Genomic DNA, 24,061 nt, shown 5'->3' with positions numbered 1-24,061 from the left:
AAGGGGAAAGTCATTGGGCTTGCTTTCTGAATGATTGCGAGGTATCCTCACCACCTCTTTGTGTAGGAGCTTGCCATTGTCTGCCTCTAAACGATCCTTGGGATTGTCCTCTGCCCCTTGGGTGCCTGTATCTACCTCTCTGGGGTCTGTCCGTGGCTGGAAAGGACCAATTTTTGGAAGGCCAATTTCTACTGAAACGTGGGGGTTGTACCTGTAGAAAATCTTTCACAGTTTGCATTGATTTAGCCTTTTCCTCCATTTTCCTTAATACCTCCTCAGCATTAGCACCAAATAATACATCCTTTTGTAGAGGGGCATCTAGTAGTTTAGCTTTGACATGATCAGGCAAGGTTTGTTCCTTAAGCCAGGCATGTCTACGTATGACTGATCCTGTAACAGCAGCTCTACATGAAGCCTCTAGAGCATCAAAACCACATTGTAAGGTATGCTTACCCACTTGTTCTGCACTATGCATTAAATCCTGCAACTCCTTCAAGTCTGGTTGTTCAGGTTGTGACATTTTACTTTTCAATTGTGATAACAAAAACTGTTGGTATTTTAGCATATGGAACTGACAGTTTAAGGCCCTCATGGTTAAGGTAGCCGAGGTATATGCCTTTTTTCCCCACCTTTCTAAGGATCTGGAATCTCTCTCGGAAGGTAATGGATTTTTAGCAGTGGAGGCCTTAATTCCCTTGGGGCCCTGTGAGATGGTTTCTGGGTCAGCAGCATGGCTTTTATATAGGAATTGGTGTGAGTCAGGAACCCCGTAGTACCTGTCAGGCTTGACTGGGGCTGGAGGCAAAGAATCCAGGTTAAGGCAGGCCTCCGAGTAAACATCATCTAGGATGTCCAAGACAGGGGGTACAGCCAGAGGCCTGTGCTGAGGTAGCAAGAGAAATTCTCTAAGCCTTTTCTTGGAATCTGAATAATCCTGGCCTTCCCAGTGGAAGTGTTGCCTTAAGGTATGCAAAGTTTCCCCAAATGAATAATCCTCTGTGGGGGATACAGAAGGAATGGACTCCTCTGCATCAGAATCTTCAAAAGGTGAGTAAGAATGTTCCTGATCATCAGAGTGCTCTGAAATAATGGAACCCTGATCAGAGGAGGGGGAATTCTTCCTCCACTCTGGGCCTTTTGTCCGGTGGAGGTTGAGAACCCCTGATAAGAGAAATTAAATCCTCAGCCATTTTAAACATCTGTTTTTTAGGCATGGGGCCTGGAGATGGGCTCTGTGTAGCTTGTCTCTTAGAATGCATGGCTGCTTTAGACTTAGTGAAGGCCTTAATGGAAAAGGAAGAGGAAGGTCTGAAGACACCTTGAGTGGAGGTAGACCTATCCACATTTTGAGGTTCAACTCCAGTAGTGGCTTCCGTATCTGTAGTCTGGGTGTGGACCGAGGAGCCTGCAACCTCGGGCACAGGAGACACCATCAATGAAGTGTCGTCGGTAGTCAGGGGCTGCGTAGGCGCCTCGCTGACAACCGGACCATGTGTAGTCGGCTTTGGCGTGGTGTCGGTAGAGGCCGCGGACCTAGAGTGTCGGTCCTTATCTTTGCGTTTTTTAGACAAAACTGTAGTCGGAGTATCCGACGAGATAACATAGTTAAATGTTTTTCCAAAATAATGCTGGGCGAACTCCACCCGATGATTAATGGAGCGTTTGTTGAATGTAGCACAAAAGTGACAGACCGAGACGTCGTGGTCTGGGCCTAAACAAGGTATACAGAGGGAATGGAAATCCTTATGCGGTATTTGCTTCCCACATGAAATACAATTATTAACTTTGTCTGACATCGGTATGATGCAAGAAAAGTTTCCCCAATGGGGTACTTAGCTTTCAAGAAGACTTCGGTTTCCAAATTTTCGTAATTTCAGGAGCTGGCCGACCGGCACTTGCGAACTGCTTCTGCTTCGGGCACCGCGCGGCAAGAAAGACTAAAGAAAATGGCGTCAGCTGGTTCTTTTATACCCCCGTCGCACTGACGTCAGGGAAGAAGCTACGACAACCGACGCCAGACCTAGACTTTGGAATTCGGCCAATCGAGGACCCGCCCGACGGCAGGAGAACCCATCTGTTATGACTGCAGCTGTATGCACGATGAACATCAGGGGGAATAGCAAGGGGCCTGTGCTGAGGAAGTAAAAGAAAATCTCTGAGCCTTTTCTTGGATTCTGAATAATCCTGGCTCTCCCAATGAAAGTGCTTCCTCATAGTATGCAGGGTTTCCCCAAAAGAGTAATCCTCAGGAGGAGAAGCTGAAGGAATAGATTCTTCAGCATCCGAATCCTCACAGGGAGGAAGAGAGTACTCCTGATCAAAGGAGGAATCAGAGGAAATGGAAACCTGATCTGAAGATTCATAGTCTGTCTCTTGCCTAGGCCTCTTATCAGGAGGGGGGTGAGAACCCCTGATCAAAGTAATAAGGTCTTCGGCCATTTTGAGCATCTGTTTTTTTAGGCATGGAAGTCTGTCCTGGAGAATGCTGTACTTGTTTCATTGTCTTTAGAGCTGCTTTAGTCTTTGGCTTTGAAGCTGAAGATGGCTTTACATATAACTGTGTAGGTCTGAAAACACCCTCAGAAGCCGATGCCTGCACAGCGGCTCTGGACCCATCTGAGGGAATAGTTTCCGAGGATCCACTACTTAGAGTTTCCAGAGGCCCAGTTGGCTCCATGTGGGAGTTGAAGCGGCCTGTGGCTCTGAGGTAGCGGTGTCAGGGGCTGCGAAAGCACCTCACTGAGAACCGGTGAACCGATGACTAGCTTAAAGGAAGCTTCATTGTCGGTTTTGGACCTCGGATGCCTGTCCTTGTCTTTATCCTTGCATTTTTTTATAAACTCCGGTTGTCGGCTGTTCCGCCGGCATTGTATAATTGAATCTGCGGCCAAAGTAATGAAAGGCAAAATCGTACCGACGCTTAATAGTGCGTTGGTTAAATCTAGCACAAAACCGACAACAAGCAACGTTGTGGTCAGGGCCTAGGCAAGGAATACAGTAAGAGTGAAAATCCTTACGAGGTATTTGCTTCCCACAAGAAATACAATTGTTAACTTTTTCTGACATCGGTCTGGAGCAAGAAAATAGTTTCCCCAATGGGGTACTTAGCTTTAATGAAGACTTCGGATCTGAAATTTCAATTCGAAAATCTCAGGAGTCGGCCGACCGGCACTTGCGAACTGCTTTTGCTTCGGGCACATCGTGGCAAGAAAGACTGAAGAAAATGGCGTCAGCTGCATCTTTTATACCCCTGGCACACTTACGTCAGGGAAGAGGCGACAGCAACTGACGTCGGACCAAGACTTTGGAATTCAGGCCAACTGCGGGTAGCCTGCCAGCAAGATAACCCAAGTGTAATGATTGCAACAGTGAAACACGATGAACATCTCACCATTGCACAGCTCTCTCTCAACTTAACTGGCTCGAACTACCAAACCTCCTGTCCTTCAATCAACTCACCATAGTCTATAAAGTTTTCCACCAACCTGACCAACTCCCTGCCCTTACTAACCTAGTTCATCCAAGCCTTAATGTCAAGCCACTCAGATCATCAAACAAACTAATGCTACAGGTTACCTGCTCCCACAGCCTTCATGGTGACTCCCTATACTCACACAAATTGTCCAAGTTATGGAATACTCTTAGTCGCCCCATCACAAAAAACCCTACATGCCATGAACTCAAAAGACTCCTAAAAGAATACTTAACAAATCATTGGCTCTGCTCCTGCTTTAATCCAGGCTAAAAACCCTCTAGCACCCCTTACCTTTTCCACTCTCTCACATTATTAGCCCTTGTTACATTCTCTTGTAACTGCTGTTCTAACCTACTGCAGGTTTCCATCATACCTTGCACTCAACTGGACTTACAATATATAGGGGTACAACCTGGTAATACAAGTTTTCTCTTATGCAGATGTTGTACTACAACTAGCAGAAACTGTCTCCTGAAATTTCAGCTGCTTCTCCCTTGACAGATGTCTTTATGTTAAATAATTTATGCCAAGTTAAAGTCTAATACTTAAAATGTATGCTTTCTAAACCATGTAGTGATTTATTTGTAACTGAACTTCATAGCTACCCCTGTATCAACTGTGTCAAGTATTGTACTTTTTTATCCCCGGGTCTCTGCTGAAAATGGGGTACTGGCCCAGTCGGACACTACCCAGTCAACAAATGTAATTAAATAAACTCCTTTTACTGAATTCACATCTTCCATGCCAACTATTTTTATAAATTTCTTCAAAAATCTGCTCTCCTTTGTTATACTTTCCCTTCCCAGCCCCCCAGACACATCTTCACTGTTGCAAATCAAACTCCAGTCCCCACATATAAGTAATATTCCTTGCTGAAAACTGATTATTTCTCCCAGAATTTTCCTAAGCTCCATTATACCAGTTTTAGGTGGAATATAAATACATGCCAGTGTAATCCTCCTCCCTTGCCAGTAGCACCTTAGCACTACAAATTTGCCATTATATTTTTTATCCTCTTCTATCACTATTGGAGCTCCTCTTGCAATTAATGTAAGTGTTCCTCTTTTCCTTTGTCCCAGATATTCTGCTGAACAGCCATCTTGAAAACCTTTCTTTATCAAATTCACATGTTCAATTCCTTCCAAGTATGTCTCCTGTAACACAGCTATTTGCACTCTACACTTTTTAATATAGTCCACTATTCTTGTTTTGTATTTATATGTGTAAAGACATTACAGAAAGCATCACTGTATTAAAAAGTTATTATTCCCACCTTTTATGTATGACACCTTTTTAATGTCAAATTCCAGCTTTTGTGTTACATGCATACACTGGCAGGTTGAAACTTCATATAGTTGTTTCTTGTCAAATCCATTCAGCCTGTATCACATCTGATCAAACATTTTGTTTAATTGAAAGCTCTCAAACAAACAACCCCCCAATGCCCCCTAAAACCTATTAATTTAATACTAACACACAAACTATGCACATCTTCAAATAAAAAGAAGTTATGTACTCACCATAACGTTCCATATGAGTAGTTAGACTTCATTTGTCATCAACCTGTGGGTGTCGGATCCAAGATGGCAGCTTCACCAGCATCTGATCAGAACTCCAAGTTCCTCCCCTAACCCATAATACCCCTCCATCTCCATCCCTCCCTCAGATAGAGTTTGCTATACCCCTCACATGAACCCAATCCAATAACCTTCACTAACAAAGAAAAAAGAAAAGAGCTGCAAAGCCACTCTCTCCTGTCTGCCAATGCAGAAAACATAAAGAGAAGGAGGGAGGGAGGGATGGTTGATGACAAATGAAGTCCAACTACTCAGACGGAATGTTATGGTGAGTACACAACTTCTTTATCTGAAGTAGTTGACTTCATTTGATCATCAACCTGTGGGACAGAGTCCCCAGCTACCAAAGCCTTGGGTGGCCCTCATGGAAGGATACATCAGACCACCGCTGAGCCAAAGGATGCTCTCCCTCTGGAAACCATGTCCAATTTATAATGAGAAATGAAGGTGAGAGATGAGGACCAAGTAGCCACCGAACAAATATCGTCCAAAGACACTCTGGACCAAAATGCAGCTTATGTAGCCATGGACTTAGTAGAATGGACATTTATCCTACCCAGAAGGTACATACCTTTGTCTTTTGTAAACCTGAAGAATGCAAAGAGAAATCCATCTGGCAATAGTTACCTTAGAATCTGCTTTGCCCAGAAAGGGCACAGCAAAAGATACAAACTGGTCAGACTTGCGATAGGCTTTAGTCCTGTGTAAGGAGAAACATACCTATCTATGCACATCTAACAAATGCAGTTTATATTCACCCCTGTTCTGAACATTTGGAAAGAAAACATGTAAATTGACTGATTGATTGATATTTGTTTCCAAGGCCACTTTAGGCAGAAAAGAAGGATTAGTACGAAGTGAAACCCTGTCTTTATGAAAAATCATATATGAAGATTTTACAGATAATACCTGGAGTTCTGACACTCTCCTAGCTGAGGTAATAGCCACTAGAAAAGCTGTCTTCCAGGACAAAAATTTCAAGTCCTCAGAAGCAGCAGGATCAAAAGGTGGAGCAACCAAAGCTTGCAAAACTAGGGTAAGATCCCAAGGAGGAGTAGGATTTCCCGGGGGTCTTAAAAAAAAAAAAAGTACCTTTAATAAAGGTTTTGCAAAGTCGGGAGGAAGCTAAAGAAGCCATGTGCTCACCTACATGGAAAATGGAAATGGCCGCCAGTTGAACTTTCACTGTAGTGGAGCTGGCACCCTGCTGGAAAATGTATGCCAAGAACTCAAGGACTGCTAGAACAGGAGCTGTGAAAGGGTCCAAATCCCAGACTAGATAGAAAACGGCTTCCATTTGCTAAGGTATATTTTTCTGGTAGACGATTTATGTGCTGCCACCAGAATAGTCTTGCCCGGGGAAGACAGACCGGGAGTCCTAGCAATCAAGGGAACTGGAGCAGCAAAGCAGTGAGCTTCAGACTGCTCAGGTCTGGATGAGGGACCCTCGAGGGGTGCAAAAATGAGATCCGGTATCTGATCTAAGATCCAAGGAGAAACTACCAGATGAGACCAAAGACAGGGAAACCTGATTTGGCGAGGCCAGAATGGGGCAATGAGGATGACTCTGCTCCCCAATGGCGAATCTTCTGGAGAAATTTTTGTCATGAGAGGTAAAGGGGGATAAGCATAAAGAAGACTGGGAGGCCAAGCATGGACCAGTGCCATCCCTGGGGTATTCCCCCTGTGGGGGGATCAGAGCGAAGAACTCACTGTACTTTGTGTTGGAAGGAGATGTGAAGAGATTGCAGCAAGGCCGACCCTACTCAAGGAAGACCTGCTCTGCTACAGAAGGATTCAGAGACCACTCATAATGCATTAGAATAGTCCTGCTCAGTTTGTCTACCAGTATGTTGGATTGACCTGGAATGTGCATTGCTACCAGAAAATGGCTGGTGGAGCTCACCCATTCCCACATTCTCATGGCCCCATGACAAATGGGGTAAGATCTGGTTCCTCCTGCTTGTTGATGTACCAGACCACTGACATTGTCTGTCTGAATTGCAATAGTTCCCAGAGGAAGAAAGGCATGAAGGGCCTGCAACGCTAATAAGACCGCCCTCAACTCTAGAACACACTGATATGCAACTTGGTCTCATTCAGGGACCATGTGCCTTGGACTGTCCTGCCCGAGCAATGCCCCCCCTAAATGGAAGGTGTCCGTGGTCACCGTGGCTTGGAGAGGGACTGCAATACATCTTTGTCTCGACTAGCTCCGGGGAGCATATCCACCAGAGGAGGGACTTCCTGCATGCATTGCTCATATGAATGGGATGTGTCAATGGTAGATCCAACAAAGACCATTGGACCACTAGTGCCCACTGCAGAACCCTGGAAAAAGAGTAATGGTGGCTGCCATGGAACCTAGGGTTCTTAAAACCGCCTCGGCTGGAGGAAGATGAGACTTAAGGATCACAAACACATGAAGTCATAAGTTTTGGACTCTCTCTGGAGTTAGAAAGACCTTGGTTTGTAACATATTGATTCTCGCTCCTATGTAGTCTAAGACCTGAACAGGATCTAGAGAAGACTTGGATATGTTGATTGTAATGCCCAGCAAGCCTGACAATTTCAGGAAATAGTCTCTGGCCTGACAAAGTAGATACCTGGTGGGGGCAGCAAGAAGACAAATGTCCAGATACGGGTAGACCTCTATCCCCTGAAGCCTCAGGTGAGCCGCTACTACTGCCATGACCTTGGTGAACACTCTGCGGGCTATTGCGAGACCGAAGGGTAGGGTGCGGAACTGGTATTGAGCAGAGGAACCTCCTGAATCATCTGTGCATTTTTATGTGGTAGTACGCATCCTGGAGATCTACTGAGCACACCCAGTCAGTCTCCTGCAGGTAAGGCAGGATGGATTTTAGAGGGACCATCCGGAACTTCTCTTTGGCAACTGACAGCTTTAGAGTAGAAAGGTCCAGGATAGGCCTTGGGTCCCCCGTCTTTGTTGGCACCAAAAAGAACCTAGACTAGATGCCTGATCCGGACTGAACTAGGGGGATAGGCTGGATTACTCATTTTCTTAACAGCTTTTTATTTCAAGTGCTGCTGCCTTCCTTTGCATGGGTGGAAGGTCCGGGAGGTATTTTGGGGGAACTGGAGGATTCAGAAAGGGGATGGTATAACCTCTGGATATAATTTGAAGCACCCAATGGTCTGATGCCAAGGACTCCCATGTCATCAGGTGCATAGAAAGGTGACCCCTGACTGCCTCCAGAGTAGAGCAGTCGGGCAACCCCTTAGGGCTGCTGCGTGGGCCTGTCCGAGAATGGCTCTTGAGACCCAAAATTTCTTAGACCCCCCCAGCCTCTTGGCCGGTGTTTGTCCTGACCCCCTCTGACTCTAGGAGAAGGCGAGTCCTGGGTGTCCCGGGAATACTGAGACTTCCAGAACCACATCTTCTTTTGCCCCCTCTGATTCCCGGAAAAGGATCTTTGGGGGTTAGAGAAGAAGTGGATCCCAATGGCAGACAGTGTCTTCTCATCCTCCTCACTCTGGAACAACATCTCACAAACCGTCTTTCCAAACAAAGAACCACCTTCATAAGGGGCATTCGCACAAGACGCCTTAAAGGGTTCCATGAATTGACAAAGCCTAAGCCAGGCATGTCGCCACATGGCAACACCAGACCCTGTAGTTCTTGCTGCTCCTTCAGTAGCATGTGAGAGGAGGTGCATGGACGTATTAATAACCGCTTTGAGTGGCCATTCGTGCGGAGAATGTGCATTTATCCTCCGATGACATGGACTCTGAGGGTGACTCAGTGATCTCCTTGATCAGGTCTCGCTACAGTTCAATTATGTGGGCCAAATATTTCAGTGTCCTTACAGAAAGGTGGCTGAAGCATATGTCCACTTCCTCAGATGATCCAACATCCTGGACTCTTGGTTGGGGGGGGTGGACCGTAGAACTTTCCTGGGCTAGTTCTTTCTTAATGGCAGCTACTACCACCATGGCGTCCACTGGGGACCCCTTGTTTCAACTCTGTCTACTGGAGGGCTCAGGATTTTACTGGGGAGCCTGGGGATTTGTCTCCACAGTGTCTGGCTCCTTCCATGCCCTGGTGGTAACAAGATCCACCAAGGGATCCACAGGGAGGACACCTAGGAAGTAGACGGACATGTGTCAAAGGCCTCCAGGAACACTGACTTGTCCGTGGAAAGCTTGGGGGCGGACCAACCCCCGCTGGTGCAGGATTTCCATGATGTCTCTGAAGGAGATCTCGTCACGGGGTGATCTGTGGGAACCTTCCCCTTCCTCCAAATTGGTATCCTCAGTGAGGGACTCTAGAGAGGAGTCCAGGTGCTTCATTTTGCACGTTCACTTGTGAGGAATCTCTTCAGTGGGACTCACTGGAGAGGGCTCGCAAACTACCTGTCATTTCCCGAGGGAAACCGTCTGGGGCACATCGAGCACGGGCTGTCCCTGCATTGGCAAAATGGCTGAAGATGCACCCAGAGGTGAGGGAATTGGAGCAGAATCCGATGAGATGGTCAAGGGCATCATTGTATTAAAAAGTTATTATTCCCACCTTTTATGTATAACACCTTTTTTAATGTTGAATTCCAGCTTTTGTGTTACATGCATACACTGTTTGGCAGGTTGAACTTTCACATAATCCATTTCAGCCTATGTCACATCTTACAAAACATTTTGTTTTATTGAAAGCCCTCAAACAATTCCTCAATACCCCTAAAACCTATTAATTTAATACCAACACAAAACTGTGTACATCTTCAAATAATCAAATTTTACCCTTCTAATAGGAACAAATGCCCTTAACTGTTAGCCACACATATAGACTTGAGTTACAATAAATGAAAGGTTATCCATGCTAAGATGCATGGTGCCACCTGTGCTTCTACTAAGTGCTGTTTTCTTTCTCATCTTTATAGCTCTCCCAGCTGGGAAAACCCCTAGATGCTTTCAGAGAACATCATCTCCTAGCCAGTTCCCTCCCCCAGCCAATCACTTTCCATCAGACTGTAACCAATTTATCGTTATCAGAATGTCTCCATGGAGACATAAGGATCAGACAAGTTCTCTTTGTCAGATTGTTTCTATGGAGACATGAGGGCTACATACAGAATTGTTACTAAGCATACATTCATTTACTAGAAAAAGGCCTTATAATATTCAATATTCTTTTTCATTTACTTGCTTTCTCTTAAAACTTGTTTCTAATTCAATCTAAGGTCCTTAATCCAGTCATTACCCCATGCAAGAATGAGAAAAAGCACATTTTTCTTCTTTTGTCATTCTCTTTTAACCAGACTTTTTTTTTTACATTGCAGTGTCTACATTTCTTAAAACTGAACAAGAGACAGACAAGGAAGAAAGGGAAAAGAACAGCAGTACCTACATACAATCCCCATTACACTTAAAAATAACTGAGAAAACTTTATTTTATAGCATACAAAGAAAACCATACACCACGAAAGTAGTACTATTACGAAAAAAATTATTTACTTACACATAATTTTCTCCCCTCTCTCCCCTCCCCAAAGCATTTTACTAACATTGACATCAAGTAGGGCATATACTTTAGAGTCCCCCACAAGTCCAGCAAATTCTGAAAAAGTCCAGTATTTCTAGATTTTCTTGTTCTGTCATATTTCACAAATATAATTACTGCACTGTAATTCCACATTAAGTTACTGGTTTTATTACTGTTCATCTTCGGCTCCCAAATCCTATCTCTGCTTCAATTCCAACATACTCTCGATTCTTCTAGTCAACTCTTGTGCTCCCTTCTTTCTCTCAAACATTTTCCATTGAAACAGTGTAAGAGGTTTCTTTACTACCAGAAGAACAAGAGAATCTCCTTCTGTTTTTCAGCTCATTTTTTGTTAGACAAACTTCTCCATAAACACACTGATGCCTCCCACTTTTCATATTTTGTTCTTCTGTCACAGTTTTGTAAGAATCAACTCCTTCTGCTGGTAGGATTGCATCTTTACTATTAAAGATCTAGGTTGCTTTGCCATAGCCAGCTTTGGAGCATACACATGAAGTGCCCATTCAACAACTCCTGGTGTGGAATACCAGTCCAGTTGCTTATTTGTGCTTTCATAAAATTAATGCAGTCTGTTCCTTCCAGCTTCTCTGGTATAGCTGAAAATCTCAGGTTTTCCTGATGTGTTCTCTCTCTTAATTCTATTATTTTTTCACACATCTCTTCCTCAGCAGTCTCATATTCAGCCAGTCTTTTCATCTCAACCTCTGATGTTTGCAGCTTCTTCACCTCATCTGAATATTTGTATAAAGCTTCTTCCATTTTTTTCCAACCTTTTGTTTGTGTTGATATACTCCTGCAGTGTTTCATTTTATTTTAACCAGGTCCGTGTGCAGTTGTCTTCTTGTAGGTTACTGGATGCCACTTCTGGATGTTGCATCGCTTTTTGTGAACAGCTGCAGAACTTTCCCCAGGCAGCGTTTTTTTTCCAACCTTTTGTTTGTGTTGATATACTCCTGCAGTGTTTCATTTTATTTTAACCAGGTCCGTGTGCAGTTGTCTTCTTGTAGGTTACTGGATGCCACTTCTGGATGTTGCATCGCTTTTTGTGAACAGCTGCAGAACTTTCCCCAGGCAGCGTTTCTTCCTCACTTTTTGTAGCCAACTTTTTCCAGCTGCTCCACATTTCTTTTTTCCTGGCATCCAGGCAGTACACTTACTAGCCAGTTACCAAATTTTAGCCATAAGCACAAAAGTCTACTAGCATTCTCTGTGGTGTGTTTTCACACTGGGAGAGCTAGAGTTAAGTTGTTACTCAATATGCAGCCATCTTAGAATTCCTTTTGCTATTCCCGTTGATCAAATTTATATATTTTTAACAGTGAAGTAGCTCATCTTAGGAGACATTTGCCTTCAGTGGTAGCCAGGCATTGATGTGGTGCCAGTTGTTGCTCTAAAGGTGGAGAATTCCTATGGCCAAGACTGGAATGGTTTTCTGTATTGCCAGGAACCCAAGAGTCTAAAATCACAACTTACTTGGCCACCAGGGAGCAAGGTGGGTGACAATTTATCTTTATTTTTTGAATTTTGCAAGGAGACATGGATTCAGAGGGAATGGGTGGGAAGGAGCAAGGGAATCTACTGCACCACATGATGGAAAGCATGTTCAACATAAACTTACATCTCTCATGATTCATGGAGAGAAAGAGAGAGAGAGGGAGGGGCAAGAGAGAGAGAGACTGGGGGGACAGGGGGGAAGAGACAGATAGAGGAGGAGGAGAGACAGAGAGACAGGCAGAGAGAGAGAAAGAGAGAGTGAGGGGGAAGAGAGACAGACAAAGAGAGAGGGTGAGGGGGAAGAGAGACAGAGAGAAGGGAGAAAGAAAGCAAGGGGGAGAGAAAGAGAGAGAGAGGGGGAGGGAGACTGAGGGGGAGGGGACACACACACAGAGGGGGGAGAGAGACCGAGGGGGACAGGAGGAGAGATGGACAGAGAGGGAGGGAGAGAGAGAGACAGGTAGAGAGTCGGAGACAGAGAGGCAGAGGGGGAGGAAGAGAGATGGGAGAGAGAGACAGACAGGGAGAGAGGGGGAAAGACAGAGAGGGGCAAGGGGGGAGAGGCAGAGAGGGGGAGGGAGAGAGACAGGAGAAAGGAGACAGAAACAGACAGGGGGAGAGAGAGAGACAGCAGCAGAGAGACAGAGAGATGGGGAGAGAAAGAAAGACAGAGATGTGGGAGAGAGAGAGAGAGAGAGAGAGAGAGAGAGACAGCAGGATACAGACACAGACAGAGGTGGGGGAGGGAGAGAGAGACAGACAGGGGGAGAGAGAGGGAGACAAAGGTGTGAGAGAGAGATAGAGGGGGGAGAGAGACAGAGAAAGAGGAGAGAGAGAGACAGAGAGAGAGAGAGAGAGAGAGACAGAGGGAAGGGGGAGAGAAGGAGTGAGACAGAGAGAGAGGGATGGGGAGATAGAGGATGAGGGGGGAAGAGAGAGAGAGAGAGAGACAGAGGGGGAGAGAGAGAGACAGAGAGGGGCGGAGAGAGAGAGAGAGAGAGACAGGCAGAGGGAGAGAGAGAGAGAGACAAGGGGAGAGAGAAAGAAAGGGGAGAGAGAGAAAGAAAGGGGAGAGAGAGAGAGAAAGAGAGGGGAGAGAGAGAGAGAAAGAGAGGGGGGAGACAGAGAGAGAGACCAACAGACAGATGGGGAGAGAGAGAGACCAACAGAGAGATGGGGAGGGAGAGAGAGAGAGAGGGAGGGACAGAAAGGGAAAAAGAGAGAGTGGGAGAGAGCGACAGAGGGGCAGACAGAGGGGGGGGAGAGTGGAGGAGAGAGGCAGAAGCGGAGAGAAAGAGACAGAAAGGGAGAGAGACAGAGGGGGGAGAGAGAGGGAGACAGAAAGGAGAGAAAGAGAGACAGAAAGGAGAGAAAGAGACAGACGGGGAGAAAGAGAGACAGACAGATAGAGGGAGAGAGAGACCAACAGACAGACAGGGAGAGAGAGAGAGAGTGACCAACAACACAGACGGGAGAGAGAGAGAGAGAGAGAGAGAGAGAGAGAGAGAGAGACCAACAGACAGACGGGGAGAGAGAGAGAGAGAGAGACCAACAGACAGACGGGGAGAGAGAGAGAGAGACACCGACCAACAGACAGATGGGGAGAGAGAGAGAGAGAGCAGGAGAGAGGGAGGGACAGAGAGGAAAAAAGAGAGACAGAGAGGGAGGGAGAGACTGGGAGACAGAGGGTGGAGAGACTGGGAGACACAGGGTGGAGAGACTGGGAGAGGGACAGCGAGAGGGCAGAAGAGACTGGGAAAGAGAGGGAGAGAGATGGACAGAGAGGGGGAGATGGACAGAGAGGGGGAGAGAGAGAGACACACAGAGAGGGATAGACAGACAAAGAGAGAGAGAGACGGGGAGAGAGACAGAGACTGGGGGAAAGAGGAGGGAGACAGAGAAAGATATAGAGAAAGAGACAGAGGGGGAGGAAGACAGAGAGAGAGGGGAGGAAGACAGAGGAGGAAGAGAGACAGGGGAGGAAGAGAGAGAGAAAGAGACAGAGGGGTGAGAGAAAGGAGGGAGAGAGACAGAGGGGTCAGAGAGGGGGAGGCAGAGAGGGATAGAGAGAGACAGACAAATGGGGAGAAAGACAGACAGAGATGGTGAGACAGACAGATGGGGAAAGAGAGAAAGAGAGAGAGGGGGAGAGACAGATGGGGAAGAGAGACAGAAATGGGGGAGAGAGATGGGGAGGGAGAGAGAGAGAGACGGGGAGGGAGAGAGAGATGGGGAGGGAGAGAGAGATGGGGAGGGAGAGAGAGAGATGGGGAGGGAGAGAGAGAGATGGGGAGGAGAGAGAGATGGGGAGGAAGAGAGACTGGGAGAGAGGGAGAGAAAAGAAAGAGAAGGAGAGACAGAGTGGGAGAGGGGGGAGAGAGATGGACAGAGAGTGGGAGAGGGGGATGGAGAGAGAGACAGACAGGCAGAAAGGAAGTGAGAAAGGGAGAGAGACAGGCAGAGAGGGAGGAGAGAGACAGATGGAAGAAGAGACTGGGACAGAGAGAGAGGGGAGAGAGGGAAGATGGAGAGAGGGGAAACAGAGGGGGAGAAAGAGACAGAGAGGGGGAGAGAGAGAAAGAGGGGGAGAGAGAGAAAGAGGGGAGAGAGAGAGAAGGAGAGACAGAGGGGGGAAAGAGAGACAGACTGTGTGAGGGGGAAAGAGACAGAAGTGGGAGAGAGGGGAAGAGAGAGAAGTGAGAGAGAGATGGGAGAGAGAGAGAGAGAGATAGGGAGAGGGAGGGGACAGGGAGGGGTAAGAAAGACAGACAGGGGACAGGGAGGGGTGAGACAGAGAGGGAGGGAGGGGAGAGGGAGAAGGATACAGACAGGAAGGGAGAAAAAGTGAGAGAGGGAAAGAAAGAGGGGGAGACAGGCAGACAGAGAGAGAGAAGGAGAGACAGAGTGGGGGTAGAGAGAAATAGAGGAAAGAGAGAGAGAGATGGCGAGAGAGAGATGGCGAGAGAGAGAGAGAGAGATGGCGAGAGAGAGAGAGAGAGAGAGATGTCGAGAGAGAGAGAGAGAGAGAGATGTCGAGAGAGAGAGAGAGAGAGATGTCGAGAGAGAGAGAGAGAGAGAGATGTCGAGAGAGAGAGATGTCGAGAGAGAGAGATGGCGAGAGAGAGAGAGAGAGATGGCGAGAGAGAGAGAGAGAGAGATGGCGAGAGAGAGATGGCGAGAGAGAGAGAGAGAGAGACAGATGGCGAGAGACAGATGGGGAGAGTGAGAGAGAGAGATGGCGAGAGACAGATGGGGAGAGAGAGAGAGAGAGACAGATGGGGAGAGTGAGAGAGACAGATGGGGAGAGTGAGAGAGACAGATGGGGAGAGTGAGAGAGACAGATGGGGAGAGTGAGAGAGACAGATGGGGAGAGTGAGAGAGACAGATGGGGAGAGTGAGAGAGACAGATGGGGAGAGAGAGAGAGACAGATGGGGAGAGAGAGAGAGAGAGACAGATGGGGAGAGAGAGAGAGAGACAGATGGGGAGAGAGAGAGAGACAGATGGGGAGAGAGAGAGAGACAGATGGGGAGAGAGAGAGACAGATGGGGAGAGAGAGAGAGACAGATGGGGAGAGAGAGAGACAGATGGGGAGAGAGAGAGAGAGAGATGGGGAGAGAGAGAGAGAGAGATGGGGAGAGAGAGAGAGACAGATGGGGAGAGAGAGAGACAGATGGGGAGAGAGAGAGAGAGAGAGACAGATGGGGAGAGAGAGAGAGAGAGACAGATGGGGAGAGAGAGAGAGAGACAGATGGGGAGAGAGAGAGAGAGACAGATGGGGAGAGAGAGAGAGACAGATGGGAAGAGAGAGAGAGAGAAAGACAGATGGGGAGAGACAGAAGGAGAGGCAGAGGGGGAGAGAGAGGGTGGGCAAAGAGAGAGACAGAGAGGGAGATGGGACAGGGTGGGGGTTGGACAGAGAGACAGGGAGTGAGACAGAGAGGGAGGGAAAGAGAGATGCAGAGGGAGGGAGAGAGAAAAAGACAGAGGGAGGGAGAAAGACAGAGGGAGGGAGAAAGACAAGAGGGAGGGAGAGACAAGAGGGAGGGAGAAAACTGGAAGGAGAGGGGGAGAAAGGGGGAGACTGGGAAGGAGAGACAGAAGGGGAGGGAAAGGGGAGAGAGAAGGGAGAGACAGAGGGGAGACAGGGAGGGACAGACAGGGGGGAGAGACAGACAGGGGAGAGAGAGACAGAGAGGAAGGGAGAGAAAAAGAGAGACAAGGAGAGGGGGTATGGTGTGGGTGAGACAGAGGGAGAGAGGGGAGAGAGAGAGGGGGAGAGAGAGAGTGGGGAGAGAGACAGAGGAGGAGAAAAATGGAGACAGAGAGAGGGAAACAGACAGATGGGAGGAGAGAGAGAGATGGGGAGAAAGAGAGATGGGGAAAGAAAGAGAGAGATGGGGAGAGAGAGAGGGAGGGGGAGAGAGAGACACAGAGAGGGAGGGGGAGAGAGACACAGAGGGAGGGGAGAGAGACACAGAGGGAGGGAGAGAGACACAGAGGGAGGGGAGAGAGACACAGAGGGAGGGAGAGAGACACAGAGGGAGAGAGAGAGACACACAGAGGGAGAGAGAGAGACACACAGAGGGAGAGAGAGAGACACACAGAGGGAGAGAGAGAGACACACAGAGGGAGGGAGAGAGACACACAGAGGGAGGGAGAGAGAGACACACAGAGGGAGGGAGAGAGAGACACACAGAGGGAGGGAGAGAGACACACAGAGGGAGGGGAGAGAGAGAGAGAGAGAGATGGCAAGAGAGAGAGAGATGGCAAGAGAGAGAGAGAGATGGCGAGAGACAGAGAGAGAGGGAGAGAGAGGGAGAGAGAGGGAGAGAGACAGAGGGGGAGAAAAATGGAGACAGAGAGAAGGAAACAGACAGATGGGAGGAGAGAGAGAGATGGGGAGAAAGAGAGATGGGGAGAGAAAGAGAGAGATGGGGAGAGAGAGGAGGGAGAGAGAGACACACAGAGAGGGAGAGAGAGAGACACACAGAGAGGGAGAGAGACACACACAGAGGGAGAGAGAGAGACACACACAGAGGGAGAGAGAGAGACACACACAGAGAGGGAGAGAGAGACACACAGAGAGGGAGAGAGACACACACAGAGAGGGAGAGAGAGACACACACAGAGAGGGAGAGAGAGACACACACAGAGAGGGAGGGGGAGAGAGACACACAGAGGGAGGGGGAGAGACAGAGAGAGAAAGAAAGAGACAGAGAGGGAGAAAGAAAGAGAGAGATGTTTTAAAACAACCAAGCAAGACAACTGAAGTGTATAAAACATATAGTCTTGCAGCACCCCTGTTCAAAGTTTTCTAGAGAGCCAACATAAAAATAGAATAAAGAACATGTAAAACCACCAAGTCACAAATGGTACTAAATTAAAGATCAATTAAGGAAACATTTTAAATCCAAATAACCGGAGAGTCACAAATACAGTCAATTAAGGCTTTACTGGTTCTGAAGGAGAGTTCTGGCAAAAGGAAGAATATAATAGTTATGAGAGATAAATAAACAAAGGAGGAAAAGTCTGAATCTTTTTATTTCTAAATACATTTTTAAATACTACGGGTTACTCTTGACTGATGAATTTCTGAGCAACAGACTCAATCTCCTATGGTTTATCTTACAGAAAAGGCAGAAGTATTGGCAAATGCTTGTTTTCAGTTATTTTGAAAGACCAATAGACTTTGATCAAACACTCCAGTTTTCTCAGAGTACTTACCCATGGGGTAACTGTAGCAAGAGCTTTAGAAAGGCTAAGGGACAGTTTTCCTCTACAAGAATGTTTCACATGAAATTCGGTCAGAATGGTTTATGCTCCGACAAGTATTTGTACTATATTTAGATAGGTTAAAATACTACATAACTCAGACTCTGAGTACAGGAACATGCCACAGGCATTAAAAAATGGAACTCCTGAAAGTTCATTGGCTGCTCAATATCGAAGGTAATGAAGTGCTGCAAATTGTGCTTCCATTTAGATCAATATAATGTTGGTATCAGCAAAGGTGTACCTCTCAAGAAAACATTGCTAATGAGAAAAAAATGCTTCCATAATGAAGTCTTCCACTTTAAAAACTAAAGGTCTTAACATCGATTTGACTTACAAATGTTTTCTTCATTCATTCATCTATTGTTTGTGACTGGCCGATTTAAAATTTTCTTTTCTTTTGCTAAAAGGCTTCAAGCCACGGCACCAGGAAAGTGTGTTTTATTAAAGTTAAGTCATCTTGAATGCTTGTTGTACACGGATTATGATATTTTTGTGTTATGCAAATGATAAGCAGGTCACTTAGAGTGCCCCACTTCTGGATGATCTAGTCGAGACAATGCTCCTGAATCTAAATTTCCAGGCTGGGACAAGGTAAATGTTTGTCTGCCAGCAAGTTAATTTCACTTGGGGTGAAAAATGCTGAGAAATAATGTCTATAGTACATTACCAAATGCACATCACCACTCTGTACAGAGAGTACAGACCTATATCGCTTTACTTAAGTACCACAAAATGAAATCTTGTCAAATTGAATTAGAAAGGAAGCTGGAAAAAGCTTCACCCAAGGTCTTTAGGGCTAGGAGAAATGCCGATAACTCAAACTGGCTGATATGAAGCTCTCCTGTCAGGGTAGAACTACATCCCCTGAACCATGTACCAAGCTAATGGAAGAGGCTAAGGGGCAGTCTGCATTATCTGAACCATCAATAAATCAGCTGCAGGACTGAAAAGCCCATCACTTCAGACCCAGCAATAATGGTCTGACAAAAGAAAAAGTTCCATGACACCAAGGTGACCATGCAGCCAGTAACAGCTCATTATCTACTGCAATGACCTGAGACGTACCTCCCTGGACTACATGAAGAGAGACATAAAGGAGCTCTCTGAGCATGTAGCCCAGGCCGGTATGACCCTGACCTTGAGTAGCATCTTACCCTCACCAAGAATGATGCCACAATATGAAGACAAGATGATCAATTTCAACAATTGGCTTAAGTATTGGTGTCATTCAAAGGGGATCCAATGCCTGTCTGCCTGGGATGACATGCTCGACAAGCCACGATACTTCGCTAGGGACGGCTTGCACCTGTCACCCCTGGGCTTTCGGATATTGGTAAAGGCTCTTGCTACCCCCATAGTGCCATTTATAGGCAAGGCTCAAAAGACAAACCCACCTCCATAGGTATCACAAGGGATAAGAAACTAAGAGTAATGCTACTCAACGCTAGAAGTCTAAACCTCAAGATGCACGCACTCGAAACTCTCCTTAGCATGGAGAACATTGATATCTGTGCAGTAACAGAAATCTGGTTCAGGGCTCCCGAGAGCACCCCAGCACTACCAGGTTATACCTCATACCATGCTTTTTGGCCCCAAAACTTGGACCGAACCACAAAAAGAGGGGGAGTATCGATATTCATCAAACATACCCACACCTCCAGGTTGGTGGCAAAGCACGAAGCATCAGAGACTATCCATGTGCAACTAACAGTGGGTAAAACTGCCTTCCAGTTTATAGCCTGCTACAGACCACCCTCCCAAACCCAGGAACCCCACTCGGCCTTTCTGAGAACACTGGAAAATATGAAGGTCTCTCCAAACACCATTATATTGGGCGACTTCAACTACCCAAACAGACTGGGAGCATTACTCTAGCTCCAATACCCTAGCCCAAAGGTTCCTAGAATTTATAAACTCAAATGCTATGGAACAACTTGTTACCACTCCCACAGGAGGGGAAAACATACTGGACCTGATAATCACCAACATGGGGACTCCATGCTCCAGACCAGAAGTGTATCCCTCACTGGTAAGATCAGACCATAAACTAATCTCACTGGATATTCACATCCCGACCCCACCCCCTGCCCAGAAAACCACAGTGAAAAACATCTCTAAAGCAAATTTCACACTCCTCAAAACCGAGGTGGAATCCTTCAAAGCCCCCGGGCCTGTGGAAAATATGGCCCAGACCGCAGAATCCTTTATAAACGCATTCTATGAACACCTTCAGGAATGCATGGATCATGCGATTCCAAATAAAACCAAGACCCAATCCTCCAAAGGCAGATGTCCTGTCTGGTGGACCCCAGCCATAAACAAACTATACAATAGAAGGAGGAAGCTACTAAATAATAGAGCAAAATCCCAAAAAGGGAAGGCATCACTGATCAGTATTACCAAAAAACTACGGGCACTCATAAAATTGTCTAAGGCCAGCTTCGAGAGAAAAATTGCACAGGACACTAGGATAATCACAATGCTTTCTTTAGTTATGTTAGGAACCTGGGTGGTAATTCCCAGATATGCTCAGAATTAGTCCAAAATGACAAAAAATACACTGAACCCACAGACATTGCCAACATCCTAGATGACAGGTTCAGCGCAAACTTCTCCCCCCCCTCCCCACCAAAAGGGCAAATATCTATCCCAACAGAGTGCTGCCCCCCTGACATCTCAGATGCTCAGGTAAGAGCCGCCCTCTCCAAAGCAAAAAAAGTACAGTTTTGTACCTACCATAAATGTAGATGTTCGAGGATCCACATTGCTGCAGTCATAACCTGTGGGTAGTCCGCTGTCCTCGGTCGGCCCGAATACCAAAGAGTTAGGCTGGCATCGGTCATGGTCGCCCGGAGCGGACGTCAGTACGTAGTAGTACTTAAGCGCATGACCGACGTCATATCCTCAGTCTTTCTTGCCCCAGATGTCAGAATGCCTTAAAAATGAAAGGCTAGAGCCAAAAAAGATAATGCCCAACAACCACAAAGGAGAAAATAACAATTATCCCAAAGGAACAACAACAACAACAACAACAACCCCAAACAATAGAGGGGAAGGTGGGAGGGAAAATAGGACTGCAGCAATGTGGATCCTCGAACATCTACATTTATGGTAGGTACAAAACTGTACTATGTTCTTCGTCTCACATTGCTGCAGTCATAACCTGTGGGTAGAATCCCAAAGCAAAGGAAAAGGGGGGGGGGCTGGCAAACTAAAAAGCATTAGGGGCTGCTAACATGCCCTGTAAGACTGCAGTGGCAAACCCAGCCCTGGACTTGGAATAAAGAGGGAGATGGTAATGCTTAGTAAAAGTGTGAACTGAACTCCAAGTAGCTGCTTCCAAAATATCTTTAGTAGCTACACCCCTCAAAAAAGCAGTAGATGTGGCAGTAGCCCTAGTGGAATGAGGTCTGATCCCAGTAGGAACATTCTTCCCATGATGAGAGTAACAAAAAGCAATACAATGACCAATCCACTTTGAAATAGTCTGCTTTGAAACAGCTTTCCCTTGTGAACTCAAAGCAAAAGAAACAAATAACTGTTGAGTCTGTCTGAACTCCTTAGTTCTGCTCAAACAGTAACGTAACTGCCTGTGGATATCCAACGAATGCAAGACTTTTTCCCCTTTATTTTGGGGATCAGCATAAAAAGTAGGCAAATGGATAGACTGGTTCAAGGCCACATTAGAAATCACTTTTGGCATAAAAGTAGGATTAGTATGCAAAGAAACTCTATCCTTATGGAATATCAGAAAAGGTTCAACTGCCACGAGAGCCTGTAATTCAGATACCCTCCTAGCAGAAGTAATGGCCAACAAAAAAGCAGTCTTCCAAGACAAAAACATAAATTCAGACGTAGCTGCAGGTTCAAAAGGAGGCAAAGTAAGCTTCTCCAACACAAAATTGAGATCCCAGGAAGGAGTAGGAGCTCTACGTGGGGGTCTTATATTTTTTGCCCCTCTAAGAAATTGCTTAAACAAAGGGTGAGAAAATAAAGGAGGGTCACAATCATAGTGAGCAGAAATGGCTGCAGCATGAACCTTCACAGAGGAAAATGACAAACCCTTGTCTAGTAATTCAGTAAGGTACTGTAGTGTAAAACTCAAATTAGGCACCGAGACATCAAAGCCCTTTGTTGTGCTCCAAAGAAAAAATCTCCTCCATTTATCAGCTTAAACTTTTCTAGTGCTAAGCCGCCTGGCTTCCAAAATGACATCCAAAACCTGTTGAGGAAGCTGAGATCCCACAGGCTCTAAAACAGAATACGCCAGGCCGTTAGATGCAGGGACTGCACCCTGACATTGAGCAAATGACTGTTTGACTGGGACAACAAGTGAGGAAGCTGTGGCAAAGGCCAAGGAGGCTCCTGAATTAAACTCCTCAGCAGAGGATACCAGTGCTGACGTGGCCAATCTGGTGCTATTAGAATCATGCAAGGCTTGTCCCGCCTGACTTTCAAGAGTACCTTGGGAAGGAGAGGCAGAGGAGGAAAAGCATAGACGTGAAGGTTGTTTCAACTGAAAGATAGAGCATCCACTTTCCAAGCTTTTGGGTGAAACATCTTTGTGCAAAATTTTGGTAGTTGGCAATTTAGAGGAGAAGCGAACAGATCTATGTCTTGAGTTCCCCAAGCCACCGTCAACTGTTGGAATACCTGAGGATCCAATTTCCACTCGTGGGGGTCCACAATTTGTCTGCTCAAAACATCTGCTAGGGAGTTCTGTGCTCCTGGCAGAAACCGAGCTTGAAGAGTGATATGCAAACTCAGAGCAGTCTCCCACAAAATCATTGCTTGTCTGCAAAGAGGGTAAGAATGGGTTCCCCCCTGCTTGTTGATGTACCACATGACTGTAGTGTTGTCTGTTCGAATCAACACCTGTCCTGGTTGAAGTAGGCCCTTGAAAGCCATCAGGGCAAACTGGACTGCTAACATCTCCTTCATGTTGATATGCAAATGCTGTAGTCTGGGAGGCCACGTGTCTTGAATCCATTTCCCATTGAAGTGTGCTCCCCAAGCCAGGTCTGAGGCATCCATCGTTATGATCTGACTCGCCTCTGATCGGGTCACAGAGAGTCCCTTGTTTAGGTGACATTCCTGTGCCCACCACAAGAATTCCTTCCGGATGCAAGGTATTATCTGAATGACAGTGTCCAAATCATGGCAGTGTTGAGTCCATACACATTTGAGATACCATTGTAGCTTCCTCATATGCAGTTTGGCATTGGGAAGTACTAGAATGCAAGATGCGATGAACCCCAAGGCTTGAAGGACTGTCCTTGCAGTCAGCCTGGACAGTACTGATAATTGCTGGAAGTATAGGTGAAGAGTTCGTTGTTTGTCCGGGGTCAGAAAAGCCATCTGAGAGGCTGTATTCAGTCTCACACCCAGAAAGCACATGTCCTGAGAGGGTACTAAACTGGACTTTATTTCATTCACAGAATACCTTAGGCACCTTAAAACTGCCATTACATACTGTAGATGTTGAAGTAACTTGTCTTTGTCTTGAGCAAGAATCAGGCAATCGTCCAGATAAGGATAAATTTGTATTCCCCTCAGTCTGAAGAAAGCTATTACAGGAGCCAGAACCTTTGTGAACACCCTGGGCGCAGTAGATAAACCAAAGGGCAATGCAGAGAACTGATAATGAGAAGTACCAGCCCGAAATCGCAGGAATCTCCTGCAGCTGGGCCTGATAGGAATGTGAAGATAGGCCTCTGAGATCCAGTGATCTTTGCCTAGCATAGGCAGAAGTTGCTGCAAAGTTAACATCTTGAACTTTGAAATGTCTAGGTATGTATTGAGAATGGACAAATCCAGAATTGGCCTCCAAGTGTTTCCTTTCTTTGGCACTAGGAATAGACGAGAATAAAACCCTAGGCCTACTTCTGACGGAGGTACCACCTGGATTGCTCCCATCTGTAAAAGCAAAGAAATTTGTTCCTGAGCCTCCTGCCTTTGCTGAGGAGGTACATCTGGCATGCCTTTGAAAGGAGGAAAAGTGTGAAAATAAAACTTGTAGCCTTGATTTATTATGTCCAACACCCATTTGTCCTGGGTGACCAAATGCCAATTTTGTTTGAAAAGTGCCAACTTTCCTCCTAGAGGAGCTGCCAGAAATCTGGCAGCTGAAAATACAGGTCATTGGGTCTGTTTACGAAAAGGCTGACCCCTGCCCTCACCGGGGGAAATACAGGTCATTGAGCTGCAGTCTAGCTTTC

At 46.4% G+C, this 24,061-nt stretch overlaps 1 protein-coding gene across 1 annotated transcript in view; it reads right to left on the bottom strand.

Annotated features, from left to right (window-relative positions):
• DNAJB11 (DnaJ heat shock protein family (Hsp40) member B11) overlaps positions 1-24,061 on the bottom strand; it is a 452,930-nt gene that overhangs the window by 221,320 nt on the left and 207,549 nt on the right. The window lies entirely within an intron of this gene.

Source organism: Protopterus annectens, chromosome 2.part0 (genome assembly GCF_019279795.1).
Source record: "Protopterus annectens isolate FY-2018-M chromosome 2.part0, PAN1.0, whole genome shotgun sequence".
NCBI classification, from domain to species: domain Eukaryota; kingdom Metazoa; phylum Chordata; order Ceratodontiformes; family Protopteridae; genus Protopterus; species Protopterus annectens.
This window is presented reverse-complemented; position numbering and strand designations above follow the sequence as displayed.